We start from the raw sequence: 13497 nt of genomic DNA, 5'->3' as shown, positions 1-13497 counted from the left end.
GATAATGAAAATCTTTTCTTCTTTTCTAGTTTATAACTCCTCTACTGAAACTCGTCAGCATGATTAGTTAAACGACAGCAGGACAAATGTGATGAAACTCAGCAAGAGAGAAGAGACGAGGAGCAAAGTGTGACCAATAGAAGCAACGTCACAAGGTCACATTGTTTCTTTATGCTTGCAGTAAAACAACAACAGAAAATAAACTGTTTACAGTCAGTAAACACTTTGAATCAGTCTCTGGACATAAAGGCCAAACACTGTTGAATTCATAGTAAAGGGCTGAGGATGCTGAGGGAGCTGCAGCGCCCCCTGATGGATGATAGAAAACCACAACCAACAAACTGACATGACTCAGTTGCACAAATAAATAAAAAGTTTTAAAACACATCTGTCTTTGCTATCAGCAGAGCAGAGCTACTGAATTATTACTTCACATTTCGTTGTTATTAGACCAACTTTTATTTGCTATGTAAATCAAGCTTTTTTGTGGGTGGTGACCAACGCTAAATTTGTGTGTATCTAATATTTAATTATTATTTCTTACATCATTCTGGTTCACAGACAAATATTACTTATTTTAATGGAGCTCAATCAAATATGAACACATTCATAAAAAGTGTAGATTCAAGAGGAAAAATAAATAAAACATTTTCTAATGTTGCATTGAGAGTGTAACGTCCACAACACCTCATCTGTTCTCACTGCTCAGGGACACATTAAAACATTTGTATTATAAATTCAGCAATTATCAACTACACACTGAAATTATTCTACATTCTGAATGTAGTATGTGGTATTCTCCTGTTAAACCACTAATATGTCACTGAAGTTATAACTACTTTAGCTCACAGAATACACCAAAGTTATGACCGTAACACAAATGATAGACAAATTAAATAAATACTGTTCCAACTTACAAGGTTTCCTTGGACATAACACTAGTCAAGAAAGCCTTTATTTGTCACATGCAAGTCGCCCTGCAGTGAAACGGGCTCCTATGGGGGGACAGCATGAGAACAGAAAACAAAAAAACTCCTCTGCATAAAGAGCACATAAATGTCAACATCACAACAGCATGAAGCACGTGACAAGCAACAGGTGTGGGTAAGGGGTGAGAAGTAAGCCAACGCAGACACAGCCATCCTGCCCTGCAGTTATTCATCCAGCGCTGGGCACAGACCCGCCGTCCGACTCGGCCTTGGGGAGAAGTGTACGAGTGCATTTGGAACGAAGAGTCTAAACACAGCTTGTTATCAGAAATTGGTTCTTATGTTCAGCTCCAGCCTTGAGACCGCAGCTGGCACTGATATGGTAGCCACATGAAAAAATGGTGGTGTTCTTGCTTTAGTGTGAACCACTGCATGTCAATTTTACAGTCGATCTAATGTCCATCACTGGTTCCTCATCATTCCCGTGAGCCTCTCCACGATGTTAGCCAGCTACACCAAGATGTTATCCAGTTTGCCCATAGAGCATGAGTGTTCACGACAGCCGTGATTCTCTTCAAGATGTTGTCAGAGTCTCAGCACTCACAGCAGCCACAAGCTTCTCCAAGATGTCATCCGTGCTACGTCTAATGAACCCATTCTAAGAAGCCATGGCTCGCTCCATCCTTCCAATCAACATAGCGGGCAGCCTTGTGGGAATTTGGACAGCCGTTTCCGCTTTCTTTATTCTTCAATAAGCCAGGGCCAAGCCAGCGCCGATCAGCAAGAACCCTGTTATCATGGTTCCGTCTTCAATGTCCTCGATCGACAGTCCCACCAGGCTAATGAGCCTCCCAGTCTTCCACCTGTCCATCGTGTATCCGGGAACGTGCCTCCAGAACGCACAGGCTCTCCCGAACCCAGGCTTCTCGTCGAGAAGAGGGTGTCAATTGTAGTAAGTAGTTCCCTGCATTATCTAGCCAATATAGCTTTACACTGAAAAATATTAGCCTACAATTTACCATGGGTGTAAGATGTTCATCAGGAAGCTGGTGTATTTTCTTACCCACAGACAGTCAATATAGTTAGTGTAAAATGAATAATCAGCTGGTTATGAATCAGCTCTGGATAATTTCACTAAAGATATATGAGATATGTTGAAAAAAAAACAGAAATGTTCTGAGTGGTGGTGAGCACAAAATATTAATAGCCCAGATGTTTAGAAGCTTAATTAGTCAGTTTAATAATAAATGTATAATTAATTTTAAATGAATAACACATTATATGATTTTTTGCTAATACTGTTATTGCACAGTATCTATTATCAGAGCCATTTATAACAGAGAGACAACACTGCCACCATGAGCTCAAATTAAAACACTACACTTGCAGCTATGTAGAGTTGCACTAACTGGTACTTGCACAGGACTTCTATTAGACGCTCAAAGCACTTCATACAGCATGCCACATGCCAGTATTTGTATAGCGCTTTACTAGTCCCTAAGGACCCCAAAGCGCTTTACACATTCAGTCATCCACCCATTCACACATGGGTGGAATGGGTGGATATCATAAACCAGATGGCTCCAGTGTGTGAGGCCTGCCATCTGACTCTGTTTGTACTAGTGTTTCATTTTTAATTTGTCTTGAAAATTGTTAACTCGCTTGTATATGATCGCCAAATGCTCCATAAGATCATCAAAACCTGTTTATTGCAGTCGTGGATATCAGGGAACCTTCTCCCCACCATTCCTGTCAGGAGTTCCAGCCTGTCTCCGTAGTGCCTCGGTGCTACCTCAGCTGAGAGAGTGTTACAGACGCCGTGGGAAACACAGTGGCTTATTGGTGAGAATGAAGGCTACTTTGGCATGATTTGTAAAAACACCTTACCCTATCCCGACTGGATTCAACCACATCAACTACTGGCACTCTCTGGATATGGCTTACACCCGTCTGACACCTGTTGTTGGGCTTACTACAATTAAGCCCACGTCCTCCCCATCTTCAGTTGGGTGGAGTAAACCCTCAGAACCTAAGGCCGATAGGTCAGGCAGCCAAATCAGCCACTGAGGCACTGGTACCACTAAAGATAAATCTTGTTAATGCTTGATCGTTAGTAAGCAAAACTTTTATTCTTAAGGACTTCCTTATAAATTGGAAACTGGATCTAATGTTTGTGACGGAATCCTGCCAGAGAGCCAGTGAGTCCAGCTGTTTTACTGAAATTTTACCTTCAAACTGTGAATATCTTTATGTGTCGAGGATGACCTGGCATGGTGGTGGTGGAGTGGCAGCTGTTTTTAGGAAGAAGCTCACATGCAAACAACTCTTAACTGACTGTTATTCTAGTTTTGAACTTCTGATGTTTGAATTGGGGCATCCCTGGCCGACACTGGTTGCAGCTGTATACAGACCTCCAAAATATCACAAGGACTTTATTCAAGACTTTCCAATTTTTTTATCTGGTATTGTGCTAAGCTATAACCAAATTTTAATTGTTGATTTTAATAATCATTTGTGTTGTCCCTCTAATCCGCTGGCCAGAGACTTTTTAAGTTTTATAGACTCCTTTAGTCTTGTTCAACTTGTGTGGGGTCAACCCAGAAACAGGGTCATATGTTGGACCTTGTGCTGTCTTTAGGGTTACTGGTCCTAAACATGGAAATATGGGATGCTGTTTTTTCTGATCACTGTTCTGTTATTCTTGATATATTTTTATCTCACCGCCATTTTACACCTCTCATTCCAACACATTGTTATTGTGTGTTTAACCCATCTGCAACTGAACAATTTTCTGTTGCTTTTAAAGAAAGTTTTAAGATCTCCCATCAGCTTTAGTACCCAGGAGATGACATCAAATTTTTCTGATAAATGCAAAACTGTTCTTGATGAGATTGTTCCTTTTAAAACTATGAGCTTGAAACCACAAACGGATAAACGAGACCACTCGTTCAGCAAGACAAGAGTGCAGGAAGGCTGAACTTAAGTGGGGAAAAAAAAGGCTGCAGGTGTCTTTTCTCACTCTGAGAGACAGTCTATACCTGTATCAGGACATTGTAAATGCAGAAAAGTCTGAGGTTTTTTTTCCTAATGTTATTGAGAACAGTTCCAACAATCTATGGATTGTTTTTTAAATAGTGACTCTGCTCTGAATACTTCCCCAGCTTCTCGTATTAATATGTAGCCCTGGCAATATAAATAGTTTATTAATAGCATTTATTTTAATGTTCAAATGCAAATGCTCTCTGTGTTTAAGAATGTTTACAAATGCCTGTAAGATGTGTGAGTGTGTGTGTCAGTTAGATGCACAGCCTTTTTATTTCACATGACCTTTCTAAAATATTCACCTGCTCTGCTGTTTTTGATCAGTTTCAGCACTGAAACTGCACTTTTAAAAGTTCTTAACGATCTTTATTAGTTACTGACTCAGGAGACTCAGCTGTGCTTTTGCTTTTGGATCTGACAGCTGCCTTTGATACTGCTGATCGCAGCATCTTGATCTCACGATTGGAGCATTATGGCATCAAAGGCATTCTGTTAGAGTGCTTCAGGTCATATCTCGGTGACAAGACTTTCTCCGTGAGCTTTAGAGACTTTATCTCTTCCTCAGCTCCCCCTACTTGCGATGTTCCCCAGGGATCTATATTGGGGCCAATTTTATTCTCTGTTTATGTCCTACCTATAGGTCTAATTTTTGGAAAACAACACATTTGTTTTTATTCATACGCCGATGACACTCAAATCTATATTCAACTGAAGAGGAGCTGTCCTGCTCCACTAGACCCCTTACTTCAGTGTCTCAGTGAAGTTAAATCCTGGATGGCCTCTAACTTTCCAAATTTTAATGAAAACGAAACAAAAGTGATCATTTTTGGGCCTAGTAGCAATCCCAGCACCTCTTCATGTTAACCTGCACAGTCTTAAGCCTTTAGCACCGCTCCCAAAAATGGAGGCAAGGGGGAGGAGATCCCGTTTAAAGGGTTAATATAATCAAGTATTTGCTTGTTTTACTGTTGAGCTCAGAGTAAAATCTGTTGTTTCTGTAGAGACGATGTTGCTAAAATAATGAGGGATATGAGTGCAAGTGGTCTTCAGAGGAGATCTCCTGGAAAGAAGAAAATTCCCCATCTGAATTACATCGTAGTCCAAATGACACCTGGCACATTGATGGTATTTATTTTATCTTTTCAATTAACCTTCCTGTCAGGTTTTGATAGTACCTCTGTTGAAACAATTTGTAATTTGTATTCGTTGTTTAATATAGGCAATGATAAACTGAAGTTCTGTGGAATGTGAATACATTTGTGGATTGATTGGTAGGTCTGAATATGGCATTTACTACTTAATGTATTAAATTCATTGATAGTATAAAGTTGCTTTAAGACAAGATTGTGAGTTAAACTGAGGTGTTATCTCCCCTGACTAGTCTAGGGGATAGAAGGGACTAACATAAAGTTTGAATAGTGAAAGAGGAGTCAAGATGGCACTTTCTAAAAGGTTTACTTCCTGCTAGTCTTAAAGTTCAGGTTCAGACTATCAGTTAACGTCAGGGGGAGCCAAGACCAACAAAACAAACAAAACATCCCTAATAGAAAATAAAAGGAACTTACATAACTCCAAAGGAAACAAAACATACAATTTACAACAATATCCTTCCTAACCAACACATAAAGAGGAGTAAACAAGGGATCACAAAAAAGGCAGCTCTCTCCTGCAGGCAGTCTGAACACAGTCACACAAGATACACATACAATTCCAAAGACATGTAAGCCTGCACAACTATAGCAGTCAAAATGGCCAGAGGGCCCAGAAACACAGCTCCACAAACATTATATAGTGCACTGCTGATTGACATTTAGGTTGATTCAGGTAGCAGCACCCAATCAGGACAGAGGAGGTGAAGCCTAGACAGAACACAAAGCATTATTTCACAAGAGAATGTAACAGAAGCAAAAAACTAAACATAGCGCCAAAACATGATTCAATCATATATGCGATTGGCCACTTTTCTGTATCTGTCTTCTCAGATTTTCCAGGAAGTTCATTGGCTAAAGGTGGGCACTTCCAAATGCAAGCAAAGCTTTGTGGCAAGATACTTCTATGAGGTTGTTCAAGAACAGGATGGTATGCACTGTACTAAAAAAGAGAGGTTAAAAAAAGATTACATTTTTGTAATAAAATTATTTTGTCATCATTCACTAATTATCATCAGTTTGTGTCTTTAGGTCAGGGGTCGGCAACCCTGGGCACGCATGCCACAGCTGGGACGCGAAAGGTTAAATTATGGCACGACAATAGCTGGACTGGCCATTGGGCATTTGCCCGGTGGGCCAATGGTGATTTTTCGTTTGTATGGGTCGATGATGTTTTTTGTAACGGTATAAACCACGGGTCCCCAATCCCAGTCCGCGAGGGCCAGTGTCCCTGCAGGTTTTAGATCTCACCCTGGGTCAACACACCTGAATCACATGATTAGTTCTTTACCAGGCCTCTGGAGAACTTCAAGACATGTTGAGAAGGTCATTTATCCATTTAAATCAGCTGTGATGGATCAATGACACATCTAAAACCTGCAGGGACACAGGCCCTCGTGGACTGGGATTGGGGACCCCTGGTATGAACAATGAAAGGTGGTGGATTGGCCAGATGTTGGACGATGTGTAAAAATATTCAGTTGTTTGGTGGTGGCTATGGCAGAGCTTCCACAGAGGCCAGCAGGTGGATGAGGGAAAGGGGAGGCAGGAGGAGGAGGAGAGACTCAAGGTGGCTGCTGGTCCGAGTGTCAGGTGAACTGAACTTCAGGTAAGAAGTTATGACCTGCAGTCTATCTGGGTCAGATATAAACCAAGTTTCTCCCACAAAACGCTACGTCCAGATGAACAGATTCAACTTTTGGAGATAAACCAAGTTTAGTTTATTTTCGTTGTGCTGACTTTTTACAGTCAGTTACAACAACTCGTACTGCGTACTGGCTAGCATGATGGAGTTTCTATAGAGCTGGGTGGGTGCTATGATGCTACTAATGCTGAACTTTATTTTGTCCATAAGGTTAGTTATTAAAGTTGCCAACCGTCCCGTGAAAAAATGCAGTCGTCCCGTATTCAGAGAAAATATTACACGTTTCGTATTGAGCTGAAAAGGAACACAGTTTGTCCTGTAATTGAGCTACAATGAAAAAGACACAAAGCTGAGTTACTCTGTCTTTACGTTGCACAGCTGCCTCTTCTTCTCTCATTCTCTCCCCCTCCCGTTTCTACTTCAATCATGAAACTGATCAATGATCAGCTGATCGGCTTTTCTGACGCAAGTCCCGTTTCTCTTGTTTGTTTATCGCCCACTTTGCGCCAGTAAGAGGAAACCAGCAGATGTCGTGCTAATGGGGGTGAATGTGTCACAGTGGAGCTACTAATCTCAAAGAATATCTGACAAACAAAATGTATGTTTTCATAAAAGACATTGCATAAAATAACTAAAGAAATAAATGGTAATTTATTGAGTTTTAAAAACCATTTGAATTGAAAATTGGATTATGAATGGATGTTCACGTTAAAATGTCCTAAACACAAATGTAACTCAAGTAGAATCACATAAACTGAATGAAACATGAAGTGAATTACATCCACATGTAATTGAATGTGAATTTTCTATGTTAATATTACGATCCTGGGTCTCAGTTTACGTTTTGAGTTCCTAAATTATCCCTTTAAATTTTGAGTAATAGGATTATCATTTGGTTGCCTTAAGTTTAGTTTACTTATGTTTCACTTAGGTCTTCTGCTTTAATCACTTTAATGCTTTAATGCTTTAATCACAGGAGTCACACATGTGTCCACTGTACCATCTGGAACTCTTCTTGTTTAGCACTCGTAATAACACAAACACTAAATCCTCCTTCTCTTGTGCTGTTTTGTAGCAGTGTATACACCTGAGACTGTCACCTGTCTGTCTGTCCTGCACTCTCTCTCCTTTTCTTTCTCTCTGATTGTGGAATAAAAGTATGAATATGTATTTATAAGTTACACTTGTGTTTGAATCTTGCAGCTTATCACACATTTGATTTCCACGTGTGACGACTGCAAGTGTCCAGAGTGAGGACAGACTGAGGGACCCACTGCTGCACATCATCTGTGAGGCTTTGCACCCCTGATGATCCACCAGGACAAACTCAGCAGTGTGTGAGGAAGAGGAGGAGGAAGAGCCAGCAGCAGCTGACAGATGGAGAGAATAGACAGACTGTTCCCTGTTTGTGAAGGACTGCTAGAAAAGTTTAACATAACTAATTGGTGAATCAGTCTTATTAGGTAATGTTCAAATAATTTGATCATTCCAGTGTTTTCAGTGTGGGAGAAAGTACTCAGGGCCTTCAAGTTACACACTATGAAAGGCAGCAACAAGTTTAATATTCAGAAACTTAAAGTATGTATCAGCAGCAGAATGGAGCTAAAAATAAATGTTTGTTTCAGTTCTATGAAGCTTTGAGTATTTTGGATTAGTAGTACTGCTGTGTTTGTTGCATCATATTGCTGTAATTGTTTATATGCTTTATATATTCTGAGGTAAGTTGATCTATAGTGTTACATCATATTCTATAAGGATGTTATGTGTTTGTTTACTTTCTGCCCAGTTTGACCCATTTAGCAGAAGTCAGCCTGTTTAAGGCTCTGATATCTATTCTGTATGACTTAAAGCAGTTATGACATGGTCTGATTTTCTCACCCAATAAAGGAATATTTAATATGTCAGTCTACTCTTCATTCTATCAGAAACAGTTATCACAGCTCGTACATTTTGTTTCTACACATATATGTAAGCAATGAGCCAAATTTAGTAAGGCCAACATATTAAAAGAACAATATTTGTCTCATATATAATACATCTATATATACACTGTCAAAGATACTTGTCTTTGAGTGAAGATTTAAGGTGACAGGAAATATAAATAAATGCAAATTGAATCTTTACTGAAGCTCACTGCTGTAATGACTAATAATGATTAATATAATAACTTCAATATTGGCCATATTATATTTACATTACCAAAGTAAGATTACTTTAATCTCATGAACTACATTAGCTAATTGTTATTTACCAGCTAATCTTAAAATGACTGTTCATTACAGAAATGAAGCCCAACAATCATGTTTTACAGTCCTGTCGTCTCAGCCTCAGATACTTATCAAATCACACAAAGCTCATGTAGAAACAAATGAATAAAATATGTTCTCCTTCATTTCTGTCAAACAAAGCTGTATGAAATGTTTCCAGCTGTTAGTATCATGGTTGCTAGGCAACCTGGGCAGCGGGACGGAGGCTAGACCATCACATTTCACAAGCCTACAAGCCTCGCACTTCGGCCTTAGCGGTCTTTGAGTACGCAGCCCTTGAGGACCGTTAAGGCTGCGTAGTTTAAGGCTGCAGACCCTGAATTGGGATACAGCCCCTGTCATATGTGCAGTGTGTCTAGTTTTGCTTCCCTCTGTTTCTTTAGGTCTGATTTGGCCCAGCTGTTTTCCCACCTGTTCCCCATCCCCTCATTATCTCTCCATGTACTTAAGTCCTCTATCTTCCTTTGTTCAGTGTCAGGTCGTCTGTTGTCTTTGTGCCATGTTTCCATGTAGCTTTGGCTACGTCCACACATACATGGGTATTTTTGAAAATGGAGATTTTTCGTTTAAAAAAAAAAACCTGTTCACACGTGCAGTTGTGAAAAAAATATCTCCGTCCACATGTAAATGCTAAAAACGAAATGATGGCCAATCAGAAGTCGAGAAGCCTGGGAGGGAAAGACTAAACAGGGTTTTGTGCCCTCTAAAGGTCTTGGGACCTTTTTGTGGCTTTTGTGTTTTTCGTATCCAAGCCATTTGCACTGTGTTGAATGGAATATAGCCAAATTTTACAAAAAAAAGTTTTGTTACATTTTATTTTTAAAATTTAAGTCTGACTTACTTAAATTAGCTTCAGTGGCTAAGCTACAGATAAACTTACACTATTGGTCCTAGTGGTCGATTTGTGCCCCATTGAAACCCATTATAAACGCTATTTTTCATTGCACGATCATTATAACCAAATAAAGGGCCATCCTCCGAATGTGTGTGATACTTTGTAGTCCGGGCCTTAAAATTGTAATTTTTTTATTTGTCCACCAGGTGGCGCCTTTGTTTCACATTTAACGCCTGCTCCAAAATCCCACATTTACAGCAGTGTTTCTCAGCTATCAATGTGTGTGTCTAAAAAAATAAAATAAAGGAGTATGTGTCTGACCTCAGAATAAAAGAGTGTGCGTCTAATTTCAAACGTTTTTTCTCCTTTGAAGTCCACACTGGTCCATCTAAAGGCCTAATTATAATAACAATCAAATATTATTTCAAGTGTTTTTGTTGGAAAATATTAAAAAAAATTTTTTGGGGGGGGGGCTAAAAAAACAGTGCGCTCATGTAATTAAACTGCGATTTAAAGGGTTAAAACAACGAAAATATAATTAAAACTTTATATGAATATTTCAGGGAGAAGTAATTTTAAAAGACTGACCAATTTAAAGTGGAAAAAAAATATTAATAAATAATATTTTTATTGCACTTTTTGGGGCGGGACCGTTTTGTGGCCTTAGGACCAATAGTGTGTGCATTTTTTTAAGACCTACTGGGGGTGTAATTCTGAGAAGTTTTTCTTTGTTTGTTTATTTTTGAAAAGGCAGATAAATTGTGTTACTTCTCAAGTGCCTTCATCATTTCAAATGTTAATAACTAAAGACAGTATTTTGGCTGGGGTACATTCACAGCTTAGGAATGAACAAAATGCATACAGCATACATAAATGTATTTTTTTCCCTTTTTTTAAAAGTAAATTTATTCAAAACCGATGTCGGGATTTGCGTTGTGACAGCGTCTGTTTTTGATGTAGAAGCCACATCCGAAGTTCACTCTGACGCTTCTTTCTAAATGGAGGGACAGTAACTGCATGTGTGTAAAAACCTGCAGATAGTCAGATTAACAGCAACAGTATTTTGTCTCTATCCGCCATTGTAGAAATTCATCTCATGTAATCAATAAGCTGGCGCACAGCATCACGTCAAAAAAGGCGCACGCCTTGGATGTTGCGTGGCTAAATCTTAGTTTTCCTTATCCACACGTAAAAGCAAAAACGGAGTTTTCGAAAATCTCCACCCTGGCAGGAGCTTTAAAAAGTCTCTGTTTTCAGTGATCGAAAATGAAGTCCACACTGCAATACAAACAAATCCAATATAAAACTAAGAACCAAAAACTTTGTTTTGTCTGCAAGCTCGGGTTGTTTACGCAACTGCACTAAAGCCGTGGTTATAAGAATGAGCTGTAGCGCGGGAGTAGTCTTTTTCACAATGGCAAGACACTACAACACGGAGGAAGCTTTGAAAATGATCCTGGACCCCGAGTGCGAGGATAGCTCCTCGTTATCCGCCGAGGACTCTGGGGATGACGCGGAGATTTCATCGGTGGAGGAAAAGGAGGAGCTGGAGTCCGGTTCCGACTCATGTGGAGCAGAGTCTTCTGAAATTGAGAGCGGAGAGATGGTGGAAGCACCAGCAGGGTGGATTGGTAAAAATGGATTAAAGTGGTCTCCTACAAACGCCGAGACGCTCCGCTATGTTCCAGCCGCCACGGGACACACCGGACCTACTCATTATGCCACCGCTCGCACCCGCAATCCAGCTTTTCACTGTTTGTTACGGATGCAATCATGCTGCATATTGTGTCAATGACCAATCTCCAAGGGAGGCGCACGATCGCAGACTGGAAAGATGTGGACAGCGATGAACTGCGCGCTTATGTGGGGCTACTGATTCTGGCAGGTGTTTACCGTTCTAAAAACGAATCCACGCTCAGTCTCTGGAATGAGAAATCCGGGCGCATGGTTTTTCGGGCTACCATGTCCGAGAAAAGATTTCACCACATCAGCAGGGCTCTGCGATTTGATGAGAAACTTTCCAGACCAAGACGCCGTTGTGACAAACTGGCTCCATTTCGTCAAATCTGGGATATGTGGACCCACCGCCTCGAGATGGATGTTCTGCCCAGGCCAGGAAATTTGTGTGGACGAACAACTTGTTCCGTTCAGAGGGAGGTGCGGTTTCAGACAGTATATGCCCAAAAAGCCAGCGAAGTACGGTCTGAAAATATGGGCAGCCTGCGACGTCGAGACGTCATACGCCTGGAGACTGCAGCCGTACACAGGCAAAGCAGCTGGCGAACGCCCTGAAGTCAACCAGGGAATGCGGGTCGTTTTGGAACTGACAGAGGGGCTCCAGGGACAAGTTGTCACATGTGACAACTTTTTCACTTCCTTTCCTCTGTCAGAAGAGCTGCTCAGAAGAAAAATGACCCTGGTTGGCGCCATCAGAAAAAACAAACCAGAGCTTCTGCGCAGCTGCTCCAGACAAGGGGGAGAGAGGTGTTTTCCTCCGTTTTCGCTTTTATGATGACGCACACGGCCGTGTCTTACGTCCCCCGCCGCGGCAGAAATTGAGCACGAAACACCGCACCCCAGGCGTAAGTGATGACCCGAAGAGAAAGCCTCAAATAATAAAGGACTACAACAAATCCAAGGGAGGGGTCGACAAACTTGATCAGGTAGGTGTCATTACAGCATCATTGCGCACAAATTTATTCATTCTTGCTCATATATTCTTGTGTAAAATATACATAGGTTTAATGTTTTGTTTTTTGGGGGTTTTTTTTATCAGGCTGTGTGCGCCTACTCGTGCAGGAGGCGAACGAGTCGGTGGCCATTAGCCCTTTTCCACCATCTCATCGACGTCTCCCTTTATAACGGTTACGTCCTGTGGACCGCAGTTGATCCAGCCTGGAAGCAGTCCAAACCACATAGGAGGAGGCTTTACATCGAGGAGGTTGGAGAAGCTTTAGTTAAACCGCAGATGGCAAAGAGAGAGCGCCTTCCTCGCTCATCACTCACAGCAGAGTTTGTGAAACATGCCCAGGATGCTGCTGCTGCAGGCCCCTCTGCAGCCCCCTCTGCAGCCATCAAATCGAAGGGCAGGAGGCAATGCGACCTTTGCGCAAAAAAATGAAGAAGAGTCGTCAGCACCTGCTGCAAATGTGGAAAGGGCGCATGCAAGGACCACAGCCTGACCATCTGCAGCAACTGCTCCACCTGAGCAGGACTGTCCCCCCACCCCCATCTCTCACTCTTTCTCATATCTCTCATACCTTTCCCCATTCCAAACAGTATATGTTCGTTGTTCTAAAGTTATGAAATAAATGTTTTCTGGTTCAAAGTGTCTTGTATTTTTATTTTCATTTATTTTTATTTTATTTTAGAACACAACAAGGTAATAGCATTTAGTGATAATAAGCAATAAGTAAATAATAAGTGGTAATAAGCATTTAGCATAAGCAAAAAGTTACCAATATATTACATCTGGACATCTTTGGTCCATCTAAAGGCCTAATTATAATAACAATCAAATATTACTTCAAATGGGTTTTTTTTGAAAATATTTAATTTTTTTGTTTTTGGGGGCTAAAAAAACAGTGCGCTCATGTAATTAAACTGGGATTTAAAGGGTTAAAACAACGAA

General features: G+C 40.7%; 1 pseudogene; it reads left to right on the top strand.

Moving 5' to 3' along the window:
- The first annotated feature begins 11280 nt into the window (after positions 1-11280).
- Positions 11281-12987, top strand: LOC134623127 (piggyBac transposable element-derived protein 4-like; annotated as a pseudogene).
- Positions 12988-13497: the final 510 nt, after the last annotated feature.

The sequence above is a fragment of the Pelmatolapia mariae genome, unplaced genomic scaffold (genome assembly GCF_036321145.2).
Source record: "Pelmatolapia mariae isolate MD_Pm_ZW unplaced genomic scaffold, Pm_UMD_F_2 NODE_ptg000414l+_length_52570_cov_1, whole genome shotgun sequence".
Taxonomy (NCBI): domain Eukaryota; kingdom Metazoa; phylum Chordata; class Actinopteri; order Cichliformes; family Cichlidae; genus Pelmatolapia; species Pelmatolapia mariae.
The sequence above is the reverse complement of the archived record's forward strand: the minus strand, read 5'-3'. Positions and strand labels throughout refer to the sequence as shown.